The sequence below is a fragment of the Numida meleagris genome, chromosome 5, assembly GCF_002078875.1.
Source record: "Numida meleagris isolate 19003 breed g44 Domestic line chromosome 5, NumMel1.0, whole genome shotgun sequence".
Lineage (NCBI taxonomy): Eukaryota > Metazoa > Chordata > Aves > Galliformes > Numididae > Numida > Numida meleagris.
In genome coordinates, this window is record NC_034413.1 from 23,276,792 (window position 1) to 23,302,640 (window position 25,849).

A 25,849-nucleotide genomic window follows, 5' to 3' on the forward strand; every position below is an offset into this window, starting at 1 on the left:
CTGATTGTACTGGCCATCTCTTGATAAACACTGACTAATCCTTTCCATCAGCCCTTTTAAAGGTTTTCACAGTTGTGTTTGAGAAAGGAGGCAGCTGACCCTCAGCTGTAGAGCAGGGCTCTGTGCCTATGTGCAGCCCCTCCGTTGGTAGCTCTGGCGAAGCCAGCAAGATGTAACTTGCACAGAGGTGATGTGGCCTGCTCTCAGCGTGTCAAGAGAACAGTTTCTGTTGACTCCTACATCTGAGTGAATAGCCCAGACAAATAATAATCTGTCCAAACAAAGAAAATTTAAAAAGTAGTAATTACTTTGATCTAGAAAAAGTTCCAGTTTGCTTAAAAAAAATTCAACAAGCAGTACGGCTCTCTTGACTGCAAGACATTTATTCATCTCCTAATTTATTACCATGCTCCTAATTATTATATCTAATTATATATAGATTTTCCTAAGCACATTGGCAAGGGAAATATGTTGTAAAATGTACACTGAAATCTTATTCTGCTATTGTTGAGTCAGCTCCTGGGATGCGAGGCATCAGATACCTGTATCTGTGCTGATTTCAATGTTTTTATGTTGCTTAACCACACTGTTAAGTTGTATGTTTGCAAACTTCCCCTTGTTCATTAAATCTATCTTCTATAGTCTCCAGGTGTAAAGAACTGTCTTTTCCATTCTCACACTTTCCTTCCACGAGATGTTTATTTCCCCAGATGGCCTTATTTCTTTTATCATCTTTTTTTTATTATTTTTAAATCTAGACTATGACCATTGATCATTCCAAGTTTCACTGTAAAACTGTGCCATGTGTTGCTTTTTCCTTCATATTGCAGCCTGGCATCACTCTCTTGCAAACCCTTCTATTCTTGGGCAGGATTTGTACTCTTTCTTAGTGGATGTGATCTATTGTCACCCATACTCTATTTCATCAATAAGTAATATCGTACAAGCCACTTGAAAGATTTGGACCTGGAGGATGAGTCCACATTAAGTGAATTAGAATGTGAAGCCATGAGGAAAAGATACTTGGCTATAAAGCATGGAAGAGTGAGAACACCGTAATGGAATAATTATTTTTCACTTTATCTATGAGTGGGTAACAGGAGAAAGTCTGACACTGGCATGTTGTTTCAGCAGTCCTATTTAAAAAAAAAAAAAAAAAAAAAAGGAATGATTAACTGTTAAAATGAATTGCTCTAGCTTTTGGTTAAAAAAAAAAAAGGGAAAATGTTCCCTAAATCATTGCATGTATTAATTTCTAACCACTAATCTTTTAAAGTAATCCCCTTCAAACACCTCTGAAATGCTCCAAAAATCTCCGAGAGAGTTTCAACCAATTACACTACAAATGTCTTCAAATAACCATTGTACAGTCATGTGGTGACTTGCAATGCAACTCCTGTTTCTTTGTCTCTTAATTATGCAATGATCCTGTACTGCACTTGATGACTGTATTAAAATGTACAGCAAGCCAAGCTGCCAGAACAGCCTTATCCAGTAAACAATGGAATAAGGACAAGGTGGGAGGCCAAAACTGTGGCTGACATGACTGGATCTTCAGCATAAGCCTTTTTAGGTGCTGAACAGTTTGAATTTTTATCAAACATTACAACTACAATTACACATAGGAAGGTGACATAGATGAGACAAGGAAATGACAGTACTATTGGTGTCCCCGCTCTTGAGACAAATGCAGAACAGAGGTAAAAACTACTACTGGAAATGCCAGATTTATTTTTGCTGCTTACACAAACCACCTAGGTCTTGCATGGCACGACTGTTCTTTCTACTGAAAAGAATGAAAAGAGGAAGAGAAGTCTTGATTAACTTCAGATTGTTTAGTCTGTGCAGAAGTCTGAAGGAATTCCACTCCGTCCTTGGAAAGGCTGCTTTTATCTCCTTGTAAAAACATGGAACATTTGAGTCTTAGAGGACTCTGATGGTGTTTTCTCCTCTCTCAACTTCATACTAAAATGACCTAAAGTTCAAGTATTCTATGATGGACTCTAATTGATTTCCAGTCAAGATCTCTTATACCATGTTTCTGAAAAATCCACTTCTTATTGGCAGGCTATTTTCCCCATTTTTACTACTGTGTGGTTCACTAGTTTTACAGCACAGGGAGTAAAATGTATGTACATGCAAAAGCTGCCTGGGGGAAATGGGCAGCGGCCAATAGCAGCGCAATGCGGCTGTGCTAGGGAAGCGCAAAGCCAGAGACGCGGACAGGAAAATGTTAACAGTTCAACATGCAGAAAACAAAGTGATGAGAATTATAAATTTCAAACATCCCTTTTCTCTTTTTCCATTGCACAGCAGTCTGACCACAGGTCTGTTTGATATTTATGAAGTACAACTCAGTTGCATACCACAGAAAGGGAGAAAACAAAAGCCATGCTCACAGAAATTGTGAAAACTGTCTGCTGCGTGGTACCTCAGGCTGATGAGCGCTGCGAGCAGTGATGGCTTTGGATCTCCTCCCCTAGGCCTGGGTCAGACCTCTCCTTGTGTAAAATGGGAATGCTTTCACCACATGCCTGGTCTGTGCATCAGACCCTTAGGTATGGGTAAAACATAAAAGGAAGAGGGCTCCAGGGAGAAGGGCATTTTATTAAACCCTTCAGTTCTTCTGTCTGAGAAAAACAATAACAACAACAAAAACTTCAGTGTAATAAGAAATAGCTCAATCTTTTGGAAAGATTTACTGGGACAATCTCGCCTTCTGGAAGGTCAGTGTGCTATCTGTTAAAATGGATTCCAGCCGTTCTCTGTAGTTTTTGTCTAACCTTTCCAAAACTCACCTGCGCAAGCGTGAAGTTACGACCTGCACTAAGGAAATGTAAATATGCTGTTATATTTTCCTAAGCTGCCAGCAAAAGTTTGTGAACGTAGTTTCCAGATCACACCCTTGAACAGAGAACACTGTGTCCTGCTCAAAAAAAAAAAAAAAAAAAAAAAAAACACGTTGCCTTCTCTTTAACAGAGAAAATTTGGAAAGGGGCACGGCTGGACTTACAGAAAATGTTTTAATCCTTTTAACCATAGTTCCTTTAATTTTCAGGGTTATAGCATACCTCGGCCGCTACCTGACAGCTGTGAGTTCAGCAGCTATGAAAGCCTTCTAACAGGTCTGTTTGCATGGCTTCTGGAATGGCAGCAAGCTAGCAGGAAGGAAGGGGCATGGGGCAGAGCAAACCACTGTCCTGCAGTTGTATGGGCAGTAGGATGGAGAGGACTCCCTGAAACTATGATGAAGGATGAAGAGAATTAGCACGTGGAATTTGTCATAGACCATAGCAACTTCATTCATGGATTTCTGTGTGACAACTCATTTTTGCATGGCTCTCCCTTGCAACCAAGTAAAGCTTTTTGCATTTCAGATGTGCTCAACGTTAGCTCAACTGATTTTCCATGGAATCCCTCGGTATCAGGACAAGGCGAAGCACTTTCCTGCAAGCTCACACACTCTTTGCTCCCCAGGTCCCTGGCAGAATTATTTTCAAAACCACGACCCTGCAGAGCAGAGACAACCACTGCTATCTGAAGAGAGGGCATTTCACGTTCCATGAGCACTCCAGAAAATGTTTCAGCAAAGTTCAGGGAGGCACCACTTAATGATGCAGATATGCAGGAGGTTCAGCATTGCTGGATACAGAGGAGTGCATTCCAGAAAGCAAACTTGTAGTGGTTTGAACAGGAATTTCTCCCACTGTTGAGTCTTACAGGGCATGTTAAGATCATAATACACTCACCTTTCTTAGATGAAAACTTTTGAGACAGAATACACCTGGATAAAGCAGAAGGGCATTACCTAGATGTCTATATGGCGGTAACACGTTATGGGAGCCTTGCACATGCTAGTCAGAAATAAACAAGAGGAAAACATATACAATGAGAAAAGGGCCATCTGTGTTAAGGACCAGAAGATGATGTCCTTATTTGAGCACCAGCAAGAATGAAATTGGAGCATGAGAGTCTGGTTGCGAGGATTTTACTTTCGTCTGTACTATCCCGAGGGCAACAGATCTCCAAGAAGGGGCAGCCTAAACTTTTCAAGACATTCTTCCTCTCTACTATTTCTCAACTATTTCTCAGCTAACCACAAAAATAAACAGTGCTCAGTGAAAGCTATGTCACAAGATTTTTTTTTCTCTGATGAAATGGTTTTCAGTGAAATAAAGTAAAATGTGACAGAAATGTAGTAGTAAAAGGCACACATTTGGAAATTAAGTAATTTTTGCTTGAAAGACCTAATTCCACCTTTTTCTAAAGCAGTATTAGTTTTTTACTATGAAAAAAAAGAATCATCAATTGTTTTCCAAACTATATTTGTTTCCTAATAATGATGTAGAAGAATTTGGAGGACTCCTTAACACTGAAATGAAAGGAGTCAGAGGAGAAAAACTATCTGGAAACCACAAAGTAACCTTTCTTATCAGGCACCACCACACAGAGCCCATTCAAATTTTCTGCTGGGGAGAATGAAGCCGACGGTTTCTGCAGCTGTAGATATTCTGATCAAGAAGTGAAGAGTTAGGCCTAAATCAAAAAGGCAGCTGGAGAAGAACCTTGGTGCTTGGTAGCATTTAAAGGAGCAAATGGCTCTGGTGAGTAAATCCCATGACTTGTTTTGTTATTTAAAACACCTCCTGAGAACAGAATATGCCATTCAGAAGTCAGTGATCCACTAATGCTTCTGCTATTGCCTTCCTGAATTTGGCTCAATTAGTTTGAAATACTGAAAATGAAGTATTCTGATATTTAATGTTTTCAGAAAACTTAACACTGTAACTGGGAAGAAGACTGAGAGGAAGAAATCATTTTGAATATTGTCAGCATCGTGATTCACTCATGAGCTGGGAGGCAAAGACAATAGAGACATCTGAGACCATGGCTAGAAGGAAGAGAGCATCATGTAGAAGACCAAGGCAATGTGGTTTGTTTGTGATGATTGCTTCACTGCACTTGGTAAAGATTGGAGCAGAGTTGGAAGATGTGTGTAATACAGTGCCTGGCGACAGTGTATATCAGGATGTCTCAGCATACAGCAAAATATGTGGAGGACAAACCAGAGAGAGTTGGTTTGTTTGGCTGTTTTAAAATGTGAAAGAGGCTCCAGCCCCAGCTGGGTATTTGCAAGTGGTAAATCTTCCAGGCATTCAGAAGAGCTCTAGAAGATCTCAGCTTTAAAAAGCAACATAGAAAATGAGCATACTCATTAATCATTACATTCCATGACTGTGCAAGTAACACAGCAAGCTAAATGACTGCCTGCCTGCCTGCAACTGCAATCAGCATAATTTTAACTCTGCTAGGTGCTAGAAGAGTGCAGACCTCTTTCTTTCTTCTGTGTTGGTTGCACTTTCCTACTTTGCAAATAACAATGGCTCCAAAGGTTTTGAAGCAAAGGTTTTTGAAATGTATTTGGAGAGAAGCTGAAGTTGTAATTGAGTTTGGAAGAGAAAAAACGGTCACTCTTCTCACAGACAGACTGTGAGCACGCAGGCCTAGCGAGGACCCAGAAGCCCTGCAGGACACACTGGGGCAGCCACTGTGCTCGAGAAGGAAGGGCCTGTGGAGAAAGGTATAATACACGACCGTGGTGCTGCAGGAGCTGGGGCTGGCTCCTACCAGCTCTGCCACCGTCCCCTTTGTCGCTCTGCAAGCAGGAGCTGTTCTCTGCGTTGCCACTGCTCCATCCCCGGAGATGGGAGGCTGATCCTTGTCCGTGCAGATCACAGCCACGGACACAGAGCTGGCTGTTGCTGCTGCTTAGCAGGCTCTCGGCTAACACAATGGAAGGGAAACAATCTATATCCAAGCTATTTGATGCTATTGTTCTGTTTATGTGTATTGTTAATGTTTTAGAAAGGGAAAGTAGAACGTGCTGATTTTTATCTGTGTGCCTGTTGTGAAAGGCAGAAGCAGTCCTAAGAGCTGTGATAGGATGGATGAAAGCATGTATCAGAAATTGAAACTCTAAAGCTTCTTTTTTTGTAAGCGAGATATACAGCTTTCCAAAAAAAGGCATTTTGGGGGGTGTGGGAGCATTGGTAAGCAAAGACTGAAAACCGATACCTTCCTCAAAGTACTCTACAAAATTCATTTTTTTCCTCCAGCTTTAGAAAGAAAGAGAGGTTTAGAACTGATTAGAAAAGGATTATTCTGAAAATACATAGATACATAGATTTAGATTAATTTTCTATGTTTTTCTTTATCCTTCTCCTGAAATCATTAAGAGTTTCAAAGGGCTTTGAAATACATCTGTTTTTCCAACAGCCATATTCAAAATATCAGACCAAAGTGTTACAAATTAATGTTTTAAGGTAAAAGGTAGATAGTGTTGATTGCATCCCCCACTCTTCCCCTCAGCTGTCCTGACCTGCTCTGCCTTGCTAAGGGGCTGTACTTGTTCTCCTCGCAGTATGCCCATGCCATAGCAAATGCCACTTGGCCAGTGCCACCAGGAATGAACACCCGTGCACTACACCGGCTGCTGGTGATGCACGGGGCAAGTTTGTTACAAAAACATTTTTGTTACCATGCAAGATTTGTCATGCCAGCATAAACCTTTGTGTGGAGAACTTTATCTATGCTTAGCATGATAATGGTAAAGCAGACATAAGTAAATTAACCAGCACAAGACAAATGTCAGTGAAGTTAGTTTAAGAAATTTAAGCCAATACAAAATGAAACATGTTCCCTTAGGAATTGCCTGCTGAAGGGTGTTTGTGTAGCAGATTTGCATCTTAATTTTAAAACCAAACCTACGTAAATGTTACCTCCTATTTGGTTTTCCCTTTGTTTTGCCAGGGGCTTCAGCAAGCAGCAGAGCAGTCCCAGGGGCCAGACGTGGAGCTGCAGTTGCTGATCTCTCTCCCAGCTGTGAGCAGCAGCTGTGAGGTGGCCAGTAGCCAGGTGGTACCCGTGCACATCCCTCTCATAGGGAGTAGCACCGTGTGGAGTGTGGCACTGCACTGACCTACTGAGCAACAGGGAGCTGGCGGCTCTGAGGCCTCTGTGGAGGTCTGGCAGGTTTAGGACCTCACCAGAGACCCCAGTGCTGTGCTGGAGCAAACTTGCTCAGATGCATGCTGGTCTCCTGGGCAGTAATGGGGAGAGCAGCCGAGGTATCCCTGTGCTCACACGTGTCTCTGCAGAGACCACACTTTTGAGCAAAGAGTTGTCAGCGCCAGGGGATGTTTGGACTGTGCACCGTTACCTCAACTGACTCACTTCTTTTTATCTTCTGCACATATGTTGATTTATCTGCCAGGAAACAGAGAAACCTGGTAACTCTCAGTGGGATCCATTATGATAATAACAAAAGATATAAATCAGATGAATTTTGTTTGACTCGTAAGGAAAGGGTTGTGGTTTTGCCATAAAAGTTTATTCAAGCTGAAGCATTCTTGAAGATTACTGTGCCATCCAAGGTTTTACTTTATTTATGGATCTATACTAAGAGGCTAGAAATAACGCTGCTCTGCAGCTTTGCTCCAAGGCCTCAGTGTGAGTGCTCAGCTGTAACAGTGGAAGTAAAACAGAGCACCTTTGGAAGCCCAAAGGAGAAGATATGGAAGGAACAACTTTCTATAAGCTCATATCTGTAAACATTGTCAGGTGCCTCTTTCTTTTCCCTTAAACCTCTCAGATACTCCAAACAGAAAATTGGGGAAGTACAGTGACATTTCAAATTCTTCCCTCTAGCCCTCCCACCTGCTTCATCCTCTACTTGTCATAACCCCACATCCCAACACCTTGTCCTCAGCCCCCAGGATGTCATTCCCTGTCGTACTGCCTGACCATGCGCTCACCCACAGAGCAGGAGCTGCGCCCAGCCAGCCTCAGCCTGGACATAGTGTGCACATGTCCACGGTGCAGCACCCCACACCACAGACTATCAGAAGCAATCCACAGAGCAGTTAACTGACAGCACTTGATTCACTGTTTGTTTGGTTTTTTTCTGTACAAAGTAGCATGTTCCTGCTCCCATGTTTGCTCTCTATTTCCTGTATGTCTCTGCAAGAATAAAGTTCCTTTTCAATCCAGTCAGTGGTATGAAATGCTGAGTGGTCCATAAAATCCCTCACCCCCTGTGATGTGGCCACCACTGTTACAAGGTTCCTGAGGGGCTGACCTCTTGTAGTTTCAGTTAAAAAGAGAAAGATCACGCCCTCTGTATAAAGGTGTCATAAAGATCCTCCTTTGATGCGCTTGGTTTGATGAGTTAAGAGTTTTCTACTCAGAGTTGTGCTGTTTAATATTTTCCTGTTTATCAATAGCAGCAGCGTCAGGCTAGGTGAAGTGCTGTTAGCTGCCTTTACGTGTCCAGAAGTAAAAGAGTGACAAAAAAGTTGGTGCACTACACTACAGACTTCACCTCTCCAGCCATGCAAAGGTCTTGAACTACTTGAAACCTAGACATGATGGGATTTACTGCTCCTGTTCATTCATAAAACATGATGTGCTGAAATAGGCTTGACCTTATGGTCTCTTTGCCAGTTCCCTATCTCATTTCTTCTCATTGTCTTCTGCCAGATAGATCAAAGAAGTTGGCAGTGCTGCCTTGGGCAGCAGATCAGGACCTTTCCTTCAGAACTATCGATCCTGTCCTTCCTTTAAGGTTGGATATTAGGAAAAATTTCTTTTCAGAAAGAGTGGTGAGGTATCAGAAGAGAATGCCCAGGGAGGTGGTAGAATCACTGTCCCTAGAGGTGTTCAAAAACCACGTAGATGAGGCACTGAGGGACGTGGTTTAGGGGGGCATTGTGGCAATGGGTTGACAGTTGGACTGGATGATCTTAGTGATCTTTTCCAACCTAAATGATTCTATGATTCTCTGATCAGACATGCTTATAATAGCTGTGTCTTGCTCCATGAAGAAGGCAGTGGGTGAGAGAGGGCTGGGAAGCCTCCAGAAGCCCCAGCCATGGGCAGGCTGCTCAGGCAGTGAGAACAGGAGCACTCTGTGCTAGCTGGAATTTCCTTTCTCAGAGCTGCAGCTGGCACTCTGGGCCTCCCAAGGACGAGTGCAATGAAGTCCTTTTTCCAGACTAAATAACCATGCTAATATAAGCAGCTCTCTCAGAGGCTTGAAGATTTTTAACAAGATTCTTTTGATTCAAGTCAAGCAGGTCTCTTCCCTCGAGCTCTACCAGAAGCACAGAAAGGCTTGTGGGACTTTCTGAGAGCAGTAACAGAAGAGGCTACTATTCCTATCCCTCCCCTGGCCTCCTCACAAACATCTTCCCCATTTCTAGGGGTTTAGATGAACTTTCCTGAAAGCTCATCAGTTTGAATTAAAGTCTAACCCGTCTCCATATGTTGAAGGTGCTGCGTCATGAACTTGAGCAAGTTCTAGATCAAGCTTCATGCATTTTAAATGTTCAGTTCTTCACCAAGGAGCTGGATTTAAAGTTCTTCCCAGTCTATCAAGACATCCTTGCAAAACATTGGCCAGAGCAAGAACTTTTTGAGGAACTTCAGTTCTATTAAAGGAAAGTAACTTTCAATAAACAACATTAGTGGATGATACATTTCAGTTTTGACCCGAGTGATATCGCTCCAGGATCTTCCTCTGTAACCATTACATTAAAAAGTAACCCTCTAGCTGGTAAAAGCTTTGAGATGCCTCTCCTCATCTCTTCCTTTCAGAAACATCTACAGACACAGCACTCAGGTTGCAGCCGGGGAAGGTTTCTGACTGAGCCAGTGCAAGATGTGCCCTTCTTCAGGCAAGCTGCAAAGCAAAGGCACTGGCCGCTGTAGGCACTAATTCAGCAAGCTATCTGTTTCTAGCAAAGTATTTAAAAAGTCTGCAAGCGCTGAATTTTTTCACACCTCTATTGATAATGCTGTTATGTATCTGCTGCATTCCAGTAAAATACAAAGCAATTATCATATATTGTTTATCTTTCTGTTTGGGAGAACTGTGAAGCTCTATTGAATGGTAATCTAATTTGTTAAACAATGCGTCTTCCATGAAACCTCAAAATGCTCTTTTAATACCTAGAATTTCTGGTAATTCTTTAAATCAATAATGTTTAGCAATTTTCCTTGCCTCCTTATAAGTTTATTTCTGCAGTGTTATAAAGAGGGCAATCTGAACTACAGCAATTTCATCTGATGCCATATTTCATCATAACCAAAAATATGAATGTATTACTATACAGAACCCTTTTGATTCCCTACTCCCATTAGATGCTAAAGCAGCATTTCTGTGTGTTTTGAGTGGTGTTAGTGCTGATACTTGGTTTTGGAAGATGAATGCTCAGCCATACACAGGATTCAATTAACATTCTTTTATGACTGCATCCATATTTTTCTTAACGAGCACACTCCTTGGTGAGAGGGAATATTTACCTCATGGCATTAAATCCACAGTTATCTACCACAGTCATTAATGATCATATAGCAAATGATCACCCCAACACTCTGGCTGCATTCCAGTTTGAGTAATTATATTCTGCCTCTCTTAATTTCCTTTTGAGAGTAATTGGACATGATAGCAGTCTTCACTTGTTATCCTAAACTGCTCTGCAGCTTGACCACATCTCAAAGCTTAAGGACTTAATCACAGTTTCCAATAGGGGAAATGTTGGTAGATGATCTTTCTTCTTGCCCCATCTTTTTATCACACAAAAATTAATTAACATAACACCAAAAGAAGGGACCTACCGAATTTGACAATGTATGCATGGTGCACTATACCATTTGTATAGTGCTAGCTATTTATGTCTAAAAACATAAGCCAGGAGTTTAAATGTTCTCAGAAACTGATGAACTTGTTGATTTTAGGAAGTTGATGATAGGAATTGCTGTACATTTTTTGTGCCTCTGCCTTTGTCTGCATTAGCAAGCAATTAGGCATAGGAGGAGCAGATCAGTACAATGCAATGGGCTATGAGGGCTCTACATCCAGAGTGCATGACGTTTGGCATTTTACTTTAGATTCTATTTAGTTTGCCTAGACTGGACAACCCAAGTGTATGTAGTTTAAATGTTTCCTAAGGACTGCTTTTGTCCCTGCAAGGGAGTTTAGCACAACTAGAGTGCACCAGAAGCAAAGCTTCTGGTTTAGTTTCCTCCAAGAAGAAAATGATTCATATGCACCAAAACTGCAAATCAAACCAGGTCAAGTTAAATGTGAATGATGAGATTTGCTGCATATCAGCTCTACTGTTTTGAACATTTATGTGTTTGAGATCCACTGTACACTGAAGTGGATTGTTGTCTATGCAAGGATGGCTAAGGGACAACAGAGCTTAACAGAGGGCTTGTTCTGATCAACAGTGGGACCAGAAAATGGTAGTAAAGCTCATAACTGACTCCTGATGTATAAAAGGAGGCTTTGGAGTAGGAGACAGGAAGAGACAAACATGCTTCAGCAGCCCGGTGGGGGTGCAGTCTTCAGGAAGAAGATTCTCCAGCCCTAAGGAAACTGCTCCAGATGGCAAATACTCTGTGACAGACAGAACACACAGAGTTTATTTGATATATGCGGGTTTATTTTTGAGTTGTTCCAGGGAGACCAAGCAAAGAAGCAGCGTTGCTGCCCATTTATACTGCAGAGCACTCAGATGTAAAAGCTTTTAGTGCAGCAGGAGTCACAGCAGCTGCAGCAGCCGGCGGGGTCTCCAGAGCCAGCCTGGAGGACACCTCGACACCAGAAGGTTACATTAGAGTAATATGCAAAATCTTGAGCATGAGCAGAAAGCAATGAGAAAAGTTTTCTTTCATTTCTGATTTAGTCCGATTCCAGATTCAGAACCACTTTTAAGGGATTTAAGCCTAAAATAGTTGTAAAAATGCTTAATTGTAGCAAATTTTTACCAGAAAGGAATTGAATACTGCAAGACATAAAAGAGAGGGGGTTAACACTTCAATTTTTTTCTGTCTGTGAAGTTAATGCTGTGAAAAAGCATGAAATTATCTACAGCTTTTTTTTTTTTAATGAAAAGTAAATGTGTCTATGCAGAGAGATTGTTCCAGTTTGTTGTTTTTTGTAGTTGAAATGTACCCAGCAAGTTCTCTGCATGCACCATATATCCCAGCAATTTATTGCATGATGGAAAAGTCAGCCTCTCTGAAAATGAATAGGTTAGAGCTAACAGTAACCAAAGCTGAGTTGTCCTAAAACAAACATTAATCTGGAAGGAAAAGGTAAGTAGATGGAGCCTTTGGAACCCTGTTGTAAAGACATGTTAGGGAAGTGCAGGCTCAAGGTCTTGAGAAATACATCATTTAGCCTTTCCTACTCTCGAGCCTAGCCACCTTCTTTCACTTCACTGTTTATATTTACTCACCTTTTTGTGCCATTTGATCTTTGCTACAGACTTATAACTTTCAGTTCACTTCAGTAACTTTAAGTGCAAACAGCACCTCATCCCACCAGAAGTGGTCAGGAAAATGACAAAGAGCCTGAGGTCCAAGGTCAGGAGTCACCCAAGGTATCTGACAGGCCGAGGAAGATTTAAACTCCTTCAGTCATTGTCTTCTTTATGTTCATACAGTGCCCCATGCTGAGGACTATGAGAGTGGGTGCAGTTGTTCTGTGTTCAGCATAACATGGAAATGATCAGCTGCTCTGTACTACCAGCCAGGAAACATCTCCCTTTGCTGGGGACACTGGAGGGGACACCAGAGTCACCCAAAGTGATCTCTGTGCAGGAGACATCCAATGACAGGAGCTTCCTCAGAATGGTGACTCCACATCCCCAGCCAGGGAAATGCTTCTTAATGTTCCTCAGGAGAAATAAAATTGCTGCTTTTAAAAAAAAAAAAAAAAAAGTGCCATAGCTGTAATGCAGCTATGTTGTAAGCTATGTTGTAAGACAACAAAGGAATCAGTACTACCACGAAAATCCTGTGTCACCACAGTAGCAGAGGACTTATTGAATAAAACTTCCTTGTGGCTATAGACAGCAACTGTGTTTTGTGTTGTAGGAAATAAAGGAAAGGAAAAGAGAACTTTTAAATGGAAGAAAAATTCCTGCCCAGAAAACCAGTAATCAGTTTAATTTGGAGGATGTGAGCAGGGCACTCTTTTGGAGTGTCTTAGAGAGTGCAGTGCCAGCTGACTCTTGGACCAGCTGAGTTCTCTGACCTGAACTCACCTGCTCTGAGAGAGGGGCAAGGGCAAGGTACTCCATGTAATATGAAGTAACCTGTTCCTTGCCTCAGGAGAGGGGAATGAGGAGTAACTATGGAATGGTGCTACATCTGCCCGTCTTTTGTCTTGCGATACAAAGTCTACTGCCATTACTGCATCAGTATTAGAAAGCAGAAGTCTAGATGCCAGTAGCATAAAAAGTACATTCCTCACCTCACACAGGGTTCCCAGAACCCTGGGAAGTGGCTGCAGTGCTTATTAAGGATCCTTAAGCAGTCTTGGGGGATCTGCTTACCTACGGACAGAGGCATAAACCAACAGACACGCTGCCACCCTTATTGCCTTTTCAAGGTGTAGACATGAGGGCTCAAGGTCAGCCCCTGCAGTACTCAGCCATAATTCCCAGTCAATGGGAATTGTCCCCATTAAACTGAGTGCAGCTGCTCTAATATTTGAAACTCTACTTAAAAATAAATATTGACATGGCTTAAAGGGATTAACTAAGATGACTGGATTCTTGTTAAAAACTTTTTAAGATAAAAAAGAACCTTCTACAAAGTATTCACAGTGTTTTGAGATGTTATTTCCTGTAATAACAAGGAAAAGGGGGAAAATTTGCTCTAATAATGTATGAAAATTCTCATGTTCCTAAACACCTATCTTTAAATGACCAAAAATAACTCTCTTTAAAAAGTCTCATAAAATTGCACTTCAAGTAGCTCTGTGTGTGCGTTATTAATGGACAGTAGATGATGTCACACCAGTGGCAAAGAGGTAAATAGATCAAATTTTCCAAATCTGTATAGTTTAATGCTAGCAACATGAAGTTGCCAGTCCTGATTTTTAATTGCTCAGCTACTTTTATTCATGCTAAGTGCAGATTATTTACGTTGCTTCTCTGCATCAGTCATCCCAGCTGTAAGATGGGAGCAATCTCTGTAGCAGCTACAGAAGAGTTTAGAGGGGGGCAATGAACCCACTCCTTGCTGCAGCTTCCCACACCACAGCTGCAACCTTCCCTTTGCCCACTGCCATCAGCACGTCAGCAAGAGGCAGCCTCAGCCGGCAGTGTGAAAACTGGCACGGGCAGGGGAATGGGTTGGGCACTCCTGCAGTTCCCTGGCAGCCAGGCCAAGCTGGGCTGAAGCCGGGGCACAGCTGGTCCTGCCAGATCGCAGCACACACACACGGCACACCGCAGAATGGCCTGGCTGCTCAGGCCTGGAGACATGCTCAGGCTGCTAGAGAATGAAAGTGGAGATAATCGTAGATAGGTATTGATGTTACGAAAGTCTTTGAAATCAAAAGAACTTCAAAAAAGCTCCCAGTTTTCTCTCTGCAAAAAATCCTTGAATTCAATCTTTGGCTTAGTATAACTGCTTCTTTTAGCAAAACAAATTCAAAAATGCCGCAGTGATGAACAATGTAATAAAGAAAGCCATCATATTACTCTTGAATGAGGTTTAATACAAATCAAATAAAAGCAATTATATGAATTTTCAAGAGGATCACCTCTTCCTTCCCTGAGGTATGAAGCAGAATGAATTCAGGAAATCATTAGAATCAGAAACTTGAGCTGCACAACACAGCCAGTGTTTGCTGTACAAAGACAAACAGACATCTCTTCCCAGGCTAGCAGCCTGCTTGCTGGGGCTGGCAGAGTGGAAATTCCACCTATGGGCAAAGGAGGGTAATTAAAGAGGCACAAGAATTTCTTTGTAGTAGTGCTGGCTTTTCTGCTCCAGAGAAGCCTTCAGCTTTTCAAGTATTCATGCTCTTCTTTATTCATGCAAGAAGAAATTGGACACAGTGAAACACTCAGAGCTGCCACAGATCTCTGTAAGTGAGTACATGTGAACTGATACCCATTAACATGTACCACATACCCCTTTGCTCTCAGAGGACCAGGTTTACCATTTTCCTCTACCTTATACAGTCATTTAGGTTAATGGAGAGTATTTGCAAAGCACCACCAAGTAGGACCAATCCTAAAATATTTGTCTTTACACTTTGCAGTTGGAAAATGCACTTTGAGTGAAATCCCAAATTTATTGTGAGAATGTGTTCTTTTCAATAACATTTTAAAAGGCAGAGAGCAGAAATGCATTATATCAATACTCTCATTTACTCTGATAAAGAGGAAAACATTTCATGCTGACTCTCATTTCAGTTGCTTTTGTTTTCAATGTAATGGTAAAGTAAGTATTGCAGTACTGGTGCTACTGTTTAAAATGATTATGACAAGCATGGTTATACAAATTTTTTACAAGAAATCTACAGCATGCCCACTTTCTCCCTCCAATTCAGAATGAAAACAAATTCTGAAGTAGAAATCTTACTATTAGATTAAAATACATAGCTAGGTTAGACACTGCTTGTAAGTCAGATGCAGAGGAACTCCATTGCCTTCAAAGGAGAAGCTTCTGCTTCCTGCGGTGTTCCAGGAGAGCAGTGGCATGTCCTCTGTATTATAAAGCCCTGGTAGATGGTAAATAAATATTTTAAAGGAGCAGATTTAACTCTGCTTGGCTGATATTTATAAAATGCTCTGACCTCTGCAAAAGAAGGACAGCTAAAGTTGGATAGAAGAGGTGGAAGCCAGATGCTGTGATCAGGTGCCGTATTTTCACTGTGAATGTATCACAGCCTTGTACTCTTGGTCAAATCATTCAGTCTCGCAGGCTTTGGTCCTTACATATCTCATGTAATCACCTCTTCTGTGAGCCAGATTCTTGCTCTGAAGTCTAACTCTCCGTGGCTGATCTTTGGCAGCCCAACAATTAGTAGAGCAGACACTGACTTAAAAATGTAACAACAATTTTGAATCTAGTCAAAACAATGTAAAAGGAAAAACATAGCAACTCCAAAATAACACCCAATGAGGTAGAAAGATAGGGAGAAAAAAGCCTCTGATCCTAATCTTGCAACAAATTGTATGCAAATGTTGCCTCAGGGAAGCTGTTGGGCTGTGAGAGTTTTCCTGTTAAATATTTTGTAGAATTTGGGCCTTAACTTCATGTCACAGGAGCACAGAAAAACAGTGGAGAGAGATTTATATCTGCACCTACTGATGCCATATAAGATTCATTGTTCAGCTCCCCTGAAAAGAAAAGCAACAGGCTTCTTGTTATCTATCTTTTATAATACTTGAATATAAGTGCTGTTGTGCTAGACTGCCAGTTATTTGGCACACATTATCCCCAGAGAAATGGCTAAGAACTGAGAAACGCGGGTTCTTCAAATTAAAAGAGGAAAAATAATCTCAGTACAGGTGTTTTAAATGTTTCATGAGGTACATGAATTCCAGTCTGGCAAGTTGTGTCTTTCACATACCTATAAAAAAGCAAAATGATTGATCGTATATTTGAGAGTCACTGCCAACTACCATTTCCTCCAGATCAATTCAAAACAAGATAGGATAGATGTTTAAGGGGTAAAGGGAGAATTTTTTATTGCTCGTTTGCTCTTTTCCATCTTTATCTTTGGAGAGGCTGGTTCTGGTTTTCTCTTCCCCACTCTGCAGAGCCTCCAGTCATCGGAGATTGACCCCAAACAATCACTGAAGAAGGCAACTCTGAGTAGAGGATAGATGCATTAGCGGAGATTGCCCATAGTTTTCTTTTACCTGTGCAAGTGACAAAACATACAGAAGTATGAGAATTTGTACTTTCTCCCCACTAAGATTTCTTTTAGCAAAGGTGCCTTTTGATTTCAGGACTTTGATGGGGTACCCAATACTTCCCTGATCTAACCTTCAAGTCTTATCAAGACAGTATAGGACACAGTGTTGCAGGTGTCATTGCTAACCTCTACATTCCCCACAATACTGTAGAATCTGAACAGAAATAATTCTGAAAATCTCCATTGAGTTTTATTCAGTATTTAAACAAACCCCAGTAACAGTAGCCCTATAACGTATGCCATACATTCTTTCACCTGGGTTTGGGATTTTTCCAGGTTTTTAAAGTTGAAGTCTAGGTAGTACTTAGTGCTCTTAAAGGTAGTTCTACATGTTGGGACTCTTTTTGCTCTACCTACCAGATAGGATCTAACTGCTGCATGCCAGCTGCCAAAATAAATCCAGAAAGGAAATATGGAAAAGTAGAGTTAGTATAAAGAATTTCATCAAATGTCAGGAAGCCGTTAATTCAAGACAAACTTGCTATATGTTCCTCTGTTTTGTTTAAAACAAAGCACTGACAAAAAAATGTAGAATTATGTACAATAACAGGAAATCAAATGGATGCTATTCCAGCATGTATACTGGAAAATGCATATGTATAGAAATTAAAGAAAACCCTTTAGCTAAAAAAGTACTTAGAAGATTACTTTTCAGCTTTTAAATTTTTGAGGGCAAGACAGAGTGGAACAAGCGTAATTCTGCTTGAGATAACAGGATAATTCTTCCCCTTTAAAGGAACAAGCCTAGCAAGCAAACAAATGCTCACACCCTTCCCTCTGTAGCCATATATTGTGATGCAGCAAATAGGCAATAGCTGCCTGGCTGTGGCTCACATGAGGGACAAAGCCGATGAGCTCTGTCTGCTCTGTAGAGAGAAAACTTCACAGCAAGCTTATGGAGGTTAGCAAGGACAGCACACTCAGGTAGTTTAGCCTACATTTAAATGAGAATGACTCAACACAGTGATTTAAAATACACCTGTACTGTGGCTGACTTGTTGGAACAAGGCACCTACCAGTTCAGCTCACAAGTCAGGAACAGGTTCAGGTACAGGTTCTGGTCATGAATTTGCCATGGATTTTTGAGCAAATCCTGTTGCCTAGATTTCTAAGAATATCTTCCTTTCCTAGATGTTCTGGTTGCAAATATTCAGCAAAGGACACCTTCACGTGTCCCAGCACTCAGCACTGATTTGTCATTTGTGTCAGAATTGCTCGTGCAAGGATCCCAGAGCAATCAGTTCATTACACAAACACCACCTGTGATACATATCAATATGCATATCTCTGTATTTATTTAGATCTACTTATATTTAACAATATTTATTCATATTGTTCACACAGACCAAAAGAATCACACAGAAGTAGGAAATAAGCCCGTTGCTAACTGCAGGTGTTTTCATGCACGTGCTATCAACTTGAGGCACCGTGGACATGATTTTCAGAAAAGACAACCTTACAACTCTTCTTGTGAAGGAATCCGAATGTCAGCTGTACCACCGAACTGCTTTTGCAAATCTGATTAACCAGAACAGTTTTCATAAACTGGGCATTTTTCCTACTTATGCAAACACATTTGTGTGGCATGTGGAGGAGCACCAGGTCTGAGGGACCTTGCCGGATTGCAGGCTTACTCGGTCTGCGTAGTCATGATGCTGGAAGCAAATGTTTTATCATACGAGTTGCCACTAGACATAAACATCTGAAAGACCTTTGGTCCTGCATTAACAAAAATTAAAGCACTAACTTAGCCTCACAATGCTGCTGAACAACAAAAACAAGCCAGAATAAATTCCCTACAGTCGATGGACAAAGTGCTACAGCTATAACCCAACTCGCCTGCTTTCCAGTCCCAAACACAAGCCCTCTATTTTAAGAATTTTAGACACCCTCTACCCATTATCTGAGGAACAGATGAATTTATCATAGAACTAAAAGAAAATTAATTCAACAGATCACTGTTTTAGCAATATTTATTTATTTTTTCTCAGAAAGAGTACAGTTGTGAGAAATCCTCCTGTACTCCTTCAAGATTTTCAAAGACTTAACAAACATGTTACTGCAAATCCAACATTTTAAAATGATGCTTTACTGTCTTTGATCTCTATCAGGCACAAATACAGACATTCTTAACACCACAGGAAATAAAAAAAATCCTGAAAATATTCTTAGAAATGAAGTAGAAAATAGTCACTATACTAGACAGCTTCTCCTGTTTAATTGGACCCCCAAAATCAAATCTGCTTTTAAAATAATTTTTGTATCACTAGATTTGTTCAATTTTCATCATGTAGCTTTTTGCTTTGTTTTAATTTAGCTTTAAAATTTTTTAAGTGTCTTCAAATGCCTAAAAGAAAACAACACCTGAACCATACGGAATCTGCTGGGGCACAATGAAGGTAGTTGCCATGGATGCGGGATTTTTTGACCCACGTATATAGTGTTAGGTTTAAATAAGTAACTGTGTGGCTATGAATCCCCTAAATCCTCTTAAAGCTGTGATGTAAATCCTGAGGAAGCTCCCCTTTGTGTCTTGTCTTAAGGTATTTGGCCTCGGTAGCTTAAAGCTCTTGTGTTGGCTGTTGGTTGCAGTGGCCCCGAGTAAGCTGGGCACCTGCATGAGATAGCAAGGCTGCAGAGGCACTGTGTGGTCCAGCAAGAACACCTGCAATGAGGTGGCACAGGGAGGAATATCTCTGCTTAAGCACAAGTCAGGTTGGTGGCTGAGTGTTTAGTTCTGACCTATCATGAAAACCATTTTTTAAAAAATTTTTAATTGTTATTATTCTAACTGATAAGAGAGTCTGAAAGAAGTTGTGCCCAGGCATGACAGCGCTGTTTGATGATAAAATAGTATCCTCTCTCCAGTTATTCATGCAAAAATATCTGTTTTTATTTAAGAAGTGTGCACTCCTGAGCCTCCTCCTCCTTTCCTTCCCCACTAGGTTACATGACTGACACTTTTGCCATGACAAATCCATGAGTGTTTTAAAAATTTACCATGAAAACCCTGGAGCTTTAATTATTGTGCATTTACATAATTAGTGCAAATACATGCAATTACCATGTGTACCTACACAATTACCAGCTACAATGATGTACTAACAATCCTTATTAAACTTTGGTGGGGGGGGGGCGTGCTGATTGTATGCGTGAGGAACATCTGTAGCCCCTGCCTCCTTTTCTCTCCCTTGCTGGAAGCAACCATGTGTTTGGGGCTGGGAGCTGGTGTGCTGGGAGCAGTGACACGCTGGAAGTAGGTCAGTCAGCTGTCCAAATGGGTCGGACTTCTAGGAGGTGAAGATACAGGATGGATATTCCCAATAATGTTTCTAGGACATAGCTTCTGCAGTTAGTGCAATGCCATCAATACTTGATTACCCATGGGTTAATTATCCAAATTGCAAGCTAACTGTGCTGCATCAGTGTGTGTATCTTTGCTCACATCTGCAGTTCACCTGAGTGGAATCCCCCAATTTCTGTCACAGCTGCACTTCTCTTGTCTTGCAGCTACAAGAGTCTACACAAAGTAAGTGAGTCCTCTTGATGTGACTTTCTACCTTGCGGTGGCTGTGTCTACCTGAATATCTACTACAAGTGTTTCCAAATGACTTATTTATCTTGATTAATCTTCTGCAAAGAAAAAATGTTCCAGCTCACAAATACTCTCTCTTGCAAAACTTAACGCTCTCTGTTTTACAGAAATTATTCAATGTAAAAATTCATAGGATCATTAAGATTGGAGAAGACCTCTGAGATCATCAAGTCCAGCCGCCAACCCATCCACCATAATGCTCACTAAACCACGTCCCTACGTGTCATATATACGTGCTTGCTGAACACCTCCAGGGACAGTGACTCTACCACTTCTCTGGGCAGCCTGTTCCAATACATTACTGCTCCTTCAGAGAAGGTTTTTCCTAATATCCAACCTGAACAAAACCCAGAATTCTGGGCAATTTTAACTTAAGCCAACATGAAAGCATTAGATGTGCTAACTCAGTAGTTCTCTGGGCTCTTGTTCTCTGGGGATTTCTTCTACTTCTGTTGGCTCATGGGCAATGGAATAAAGCAAGTGATACATTAAGGACTGTAGCTTTTCCTGTTGTTTCCAGTTTTGCCCTTATTCTGATCTGGAGCTGTAAGGAATTGCCTGTGGTACCTCTGAGAGAATCTTAAAACTCCTCACTGCTCCCTCTCCTCTTGGTTGTCCCTCATGTAGGAGGGAAAATGGTCTGCTGCCTGTTTGTTCCTTCACCTCATCAAACATGGCTCAGGCTTTTTGCACGTAAGCCTATGGAGTGTATGGCTGTATAGAAGAGCCTGCATTTTGGTTGTGTTTGTTCGTTGCTTTTTTTTTTTTAATCTCTTCTCACAGTAGAAACCCATCGTGTCTGTTAAAACAGTGAAAAATTGAGAGGCTAATTGTTGCTGCTAAATGCAATAAAATAGTACTTGGGGCTCTCAGGCATGTTTTATGACCAATAGGCAATTACTGAATAAAATCCCATGCCCCAGAATGTTTATTTGTGTAAACAACTTACGGTTATTTATTCATATTTTATGATTTTTTTTTTTCAGAATTGTATTAACCATCCCATGTGATACAAAATACAGTTGGTTAGAAAAAAAAAATTATGCCACACACTAAATGGAAGGATCCATTGAGAATCTAGTCCTGAATGTGTTTAAGGCTCTGTTTTATTCAGCATGATTAGCTGTGTTACAAGGCACCATTATGTTCTGGCAAGCTCTGTCTGATTTGAAGCAGTCCTCGCTCTCCTCACAATAACACTTTACTTGCTGGTCTCCTTCCATGCTGTTAGGCTGGCTCATTTAAAATCTCTCACTATCTCAGACCAGGGTTCGACCAAGGTGCTCTCCAGTTGGTGCTGGTGGCATTTGACATCTTTTCTTCACATCTTTTACTGGGTCATGTAAGAGCTGAAGACAAGGGGAGAAACAGAAGTAGATCTTGCACCTCAGCATGCATGCTCTACAAATGGCTACATTTGTTGTTCTTTAAATCTCACAATCATTTGCAATTAAAAATTCAGTTCAGGCTAAAAAAAAAGATCTATTTATTGTCAAAATCGGGCAGAAGGTAGTCGAATGGTAGAAGAAATACTGCTGGCTGTTTATGAAACAAGACTCCACATCATGAACAGCTCTGCTAACATAGTGAATGAAATGATTTCAGGGTAGTTATGTGCATGTCTGGTTTTACATAAGGTTACATGATTGCATTATTTGTGGTCATTCAAAATCCTCGGGTGCTCTTTTACAAGAGCATGGTATTGCGCACAGCTGGAAGATGGCCAAAGTGCTTTGCTAATTATATTCTGCCTGGGTACATTCCCTGAAGTTTAAGCTTGGATAAGGTTTTGTTTTCTTCTTCACTTTTTCCTCCTGAATCTGTATAATGCAGCTTAAAAAAAAAAAATTAATAACAACAGAAGTGACCGCAGTCCCTACTTACAAATCTTACCTGCAGAGTTGGGAAAATCATGTTCTTAATGGCAAGGCTTGGACCAGTTGAGTGACATCAGCCCAGACCAAATTTTGGTTTGAAATTTCTCAAAGTTAAGATTTGCTTGGTTTTTGAACTTAGACTGAATTGGCTCTAACAGGGCACCGTCTTGATCTGCTTCAGAAGGGCCGATTATATGCACTGGAGTGAAGAGTGTTTATGTCCCTGTAAAAGTACACTTTCAGCACTATATAAATAGCACATTTACAATGCTGCATTTCCTCAGCTCACATGTGAAGTTCCTTCTCAGTAACTTACAATCACATGGTGTGCCTTCTCTTCCTATTCTTCTGGCTCTTTTTTTGTTTTTGTTTTAAGCTGTATCCTTGACTCTTGAAGGCACACATCCTAGATTTTAATGCTATCTCACCACATCACATTTTTAAAGGCTTTATTCCCTTTGCCAAACTAGCCAAGTCACCTTGCTTAGCCTAGCACGGTATGCCAGGGAGGGCTGGCCATGATGCTGTGAGCTAGACCCTGGTGCTACAACAGAGGACACCCCATGCCCAGCGGAGCCCTGGGCACCAAGCTGCCCGGTGGTGGACCCAGATCCATGGTGCGTGCAGGGCCAGGGGCTTGGTCATGCCAGCTGCCTTTCAGCAGCACACCATGGGGGGTTTGGAGCTTCTAGGCATGTCGAATAACTTGCAAAAGTTTGGCATAAATAAGGGCTTGGCTCAGATGAGATACATTCCCTTAGTGACCAAGAGAAGTGCTGACACTACGGCCCCTTACACTGGAGCTCCTGTACAGAGCTGTGTACCAAGTTCCAGTCAGGAATGACCATGGTACTGAACCAGTATGTGCTGAGAAACACCAAAGAGGGACCAAGTTGAAGATGACATGCAGATGTTCTTAGGTTTCAGAAGAGAAGGGGGAAAAAAGAGCCCAAACCTCCAGCCACTTCCCTCTTTATGTCATAATTGTTTTCAATCTGTTTTTCTCAGTAAAATTGTTTACTTTTTCCTCTAGGACTCCAGTTGCATAACCGCATACTTCCTTAGCGTCTTTGCATGGCAATTTCATGTCTAATTAAAGAATTCACATAAACCCTGCTTTTTTTTTTTTTTTTTTTTTTTGTCCATATGAGATGAAAATGGCCATAGACTTTAGTACACTACACAAGTTTGTCTGCACGTGGAGAAATGTGTACAGCCTGACTGCAGCCCCACTTGGCCATCAGGATGCCTCCCTGTAATGTGGCTATGTTTTGTGGCACTGCTCCTGTGGCTCTGTGTAAGTCAGGAGAAGACGCCATCTCCTTCGGTTTGGGGCAGTGCCAGCTGGACTGCTCTGTGTGAGATAGGCCCACGGGCTGTGGCAAGGAGGGAGCAGCGGTCCGTCGGATGGACGGCCATTGGGTGAAGGCTTAGAAGGACCTCGTGTATGGGCAACACTAGCTGCCCTGGGGCCTTGACACGATGCCACAGGCAGCCGGAAGGAGAGCACCGCTGGTGTCGGACGGTGGTAGGAAATCAGCACTGCCCATACAGTCGCCTGTGAGCATCGCAGGAGAGATGCGTCACCCCGCAGCCCACGCAGCGCTCCTCTGGGTTACCCTGGACTGGGCACCGCAGCAGCAGTGGGCGCACGGACGGTCGGGCTCCTGCCCGAGGCCTCCCCGCGCTGCAGCGAGCTGAGAGCACTCACCCGACACGACGCGTGCCCAGCCGGTGCGCTACCTCACCGGCTCCATCCCGGTGTGTGGCCGTAGCATGACTTACGATAGCAGCAGAACTCATTTCAACTGCGGCTGAGGGCGGGGGGAGGTTCTGCTTTAACACGCGATCCTACGGGGGCGGCGTCTCGGCCCGCCGCGGGTCGTGTGGCTCGGCCGAGGTTGGCAGACCCGCCCCGGGCACCGCGGGGAGCGGTAGCGGCGACCGCTCCGCAGCAGCTGCGGGCGGCCCCGCGGCGCTGCGCAGCCGGGCCGGCAGCTGGAGCACCTACCTGCAGCGGGCTGCGCCCCGGACTGCGGCCGCGCGCAGGGCTGCGTTTAATGGCCAACCTTATCGTTCAGGCCGGCTTGGAGCAACGACACGCCAAGCCCGCCGCCCGCCCCTGCCTTTGTCTGAGCCAGAGGTTGTGACACCTCAGCGCCTCGCTGCCTTACGGGACGCTAATTGCAAATGAACGTAGTGCCGAGGCACGGTGCCGCCGACAGCCGCGCGGCTGCAGGGGCACGAGCGCTCCGCGGCAGGGCTGCCGCCCGCTCCCCCGGGCGAGCTCCGCGCAGCTGCGGGCACGGCGGCGGCTGCGGCGCAGCAGCTCCCGCGGCGCCTTTAAGGGCGCGGGGGGCGCGCGCGGGGCGGCGGGTGCGCGCGGCCGGCTGGCAGCGGCATTGTTCCCTGACGTCACTGGCAGGCCGCGCGGCGGCGGCGGCTCTCCAAGTTGCCTTTGTTATTCGGCGCTCCCCGGCTGACACCGCGGCCGCACGCAAAACGCGGAGCCGGAGCCGCGCGGAGCGGCGGCCGGGGGGCGCCCAGGGGCCGGGCGCCGCGGGCTGCGGCGGGGCTCGGCCCGGGCGGGCGCCAGCGAGACAGGAATAGGGAGAGGGAAAAAAAAAAAAAAAAACTCCCTCCCCTCGTTCGGCGGCTCCTTCTCCTCCGCCGGCCGCTGCTTCGGTCGCGTCTCCTAATTGCGGAATGTGGGAGCCCCGCTGGAGCGGGGTGGGTGTGTGGGGCGCGCTAACGGCCGTCGGCAGCGCGGAGCGTCCCTGCGAGCGGGCGTCAGCGGGGGGAGAAGCCGGGGGAGCGCGGCTTCAGCGCATCGGCGCCCGTCGGCTGGGGCCGGCGCCGCGCCGCTGTCTCGCTGGGAATCGCGCCGCGTTTCCTCGGGAGCAGGAAAAAACCACCCACCCGGCCCCACACCCGCCCCATTGTCGGCGCCCCGGGCCGCCCGCCCGCCCCCCCGCCGCCGGGGCCGCCCCCCCGGCCCGCCCTGCCGCCCCCACCTGCTCTGGGCCGCCCCCTCCCCCGCGGCTCGCTCCTACCTGGGTGGCGGCGGGGCCGGGGCCGAGGTGCACCCGGCGGGGCGGCAGCCCCCACCCGCCCGCGGCTCCCCCCGACCCTGCAACGAACCGCGGCGGTCGGAGGCACCACGCGCTCCGGAGCGCGCTCGTTGCGGGGTGGTTTCCCCCTATTTAATAACAGCAATTCAGCAGGGAGGATATTTGCCTGCTCTCAGTTTCCAGAGTGGAAGGGTTTTCTCTCTTTTTTTTTCTCTTTGCGTGCGTGCCATTCAGGAAGGCTTAAACGCGACTCCCCGCCTTAAACCTGCTGTAAGACAATATTTGTGTTTTAACTCGGCTCTCAGCTTAACTCCGGGTGCTTGGCGGGTGGGGGCAGAGGGGAAGGGAGAGGGCGAGGGATGAGCGTCCCCGCAGGAGGGAGGCAGCTCCCTTTCAGATAGGAATCTGGGACAGATTTTGCCAGCAGCCACAAAGCATGGCCCTTTGGTAATAGAATAGCCAATGTAATTTGACACTTCAACTTGCTGTGCTCTCTGCTAGTTGATTCACTTAC

At 43.7% G+C, this 25,849-nt stretch overlaps 1 long non-coding RNA gene across 3 annotated transcripts; it reads right to left on the reverse strand.

Annotated features, from left to right (window-relative positions):
* On the reverse strand, positions 16,537-24,569 carry LOC110399524. Of its 3 annotated transcripts, none has more exons than XR_002439249.1 (2): positions 24,276-24,569; positions 16,537-21,736 (listed from the first exon to the last, which is right to left on the reverse strand). It is a non-coding gene; the product is annotated as an uncharacterized LOC110399524 (long non-coding RNA). The 3 variants fall into 3 exon arrangements; XR_002439248.1 differs by lacking the exon at positions 24,276-24,569 and adding an exon at positions 23,976-24,253; XR_002439250.1 differs by lacking the exon at positions 24,276-24,569 and adding an exon at positions 22,281-24,253.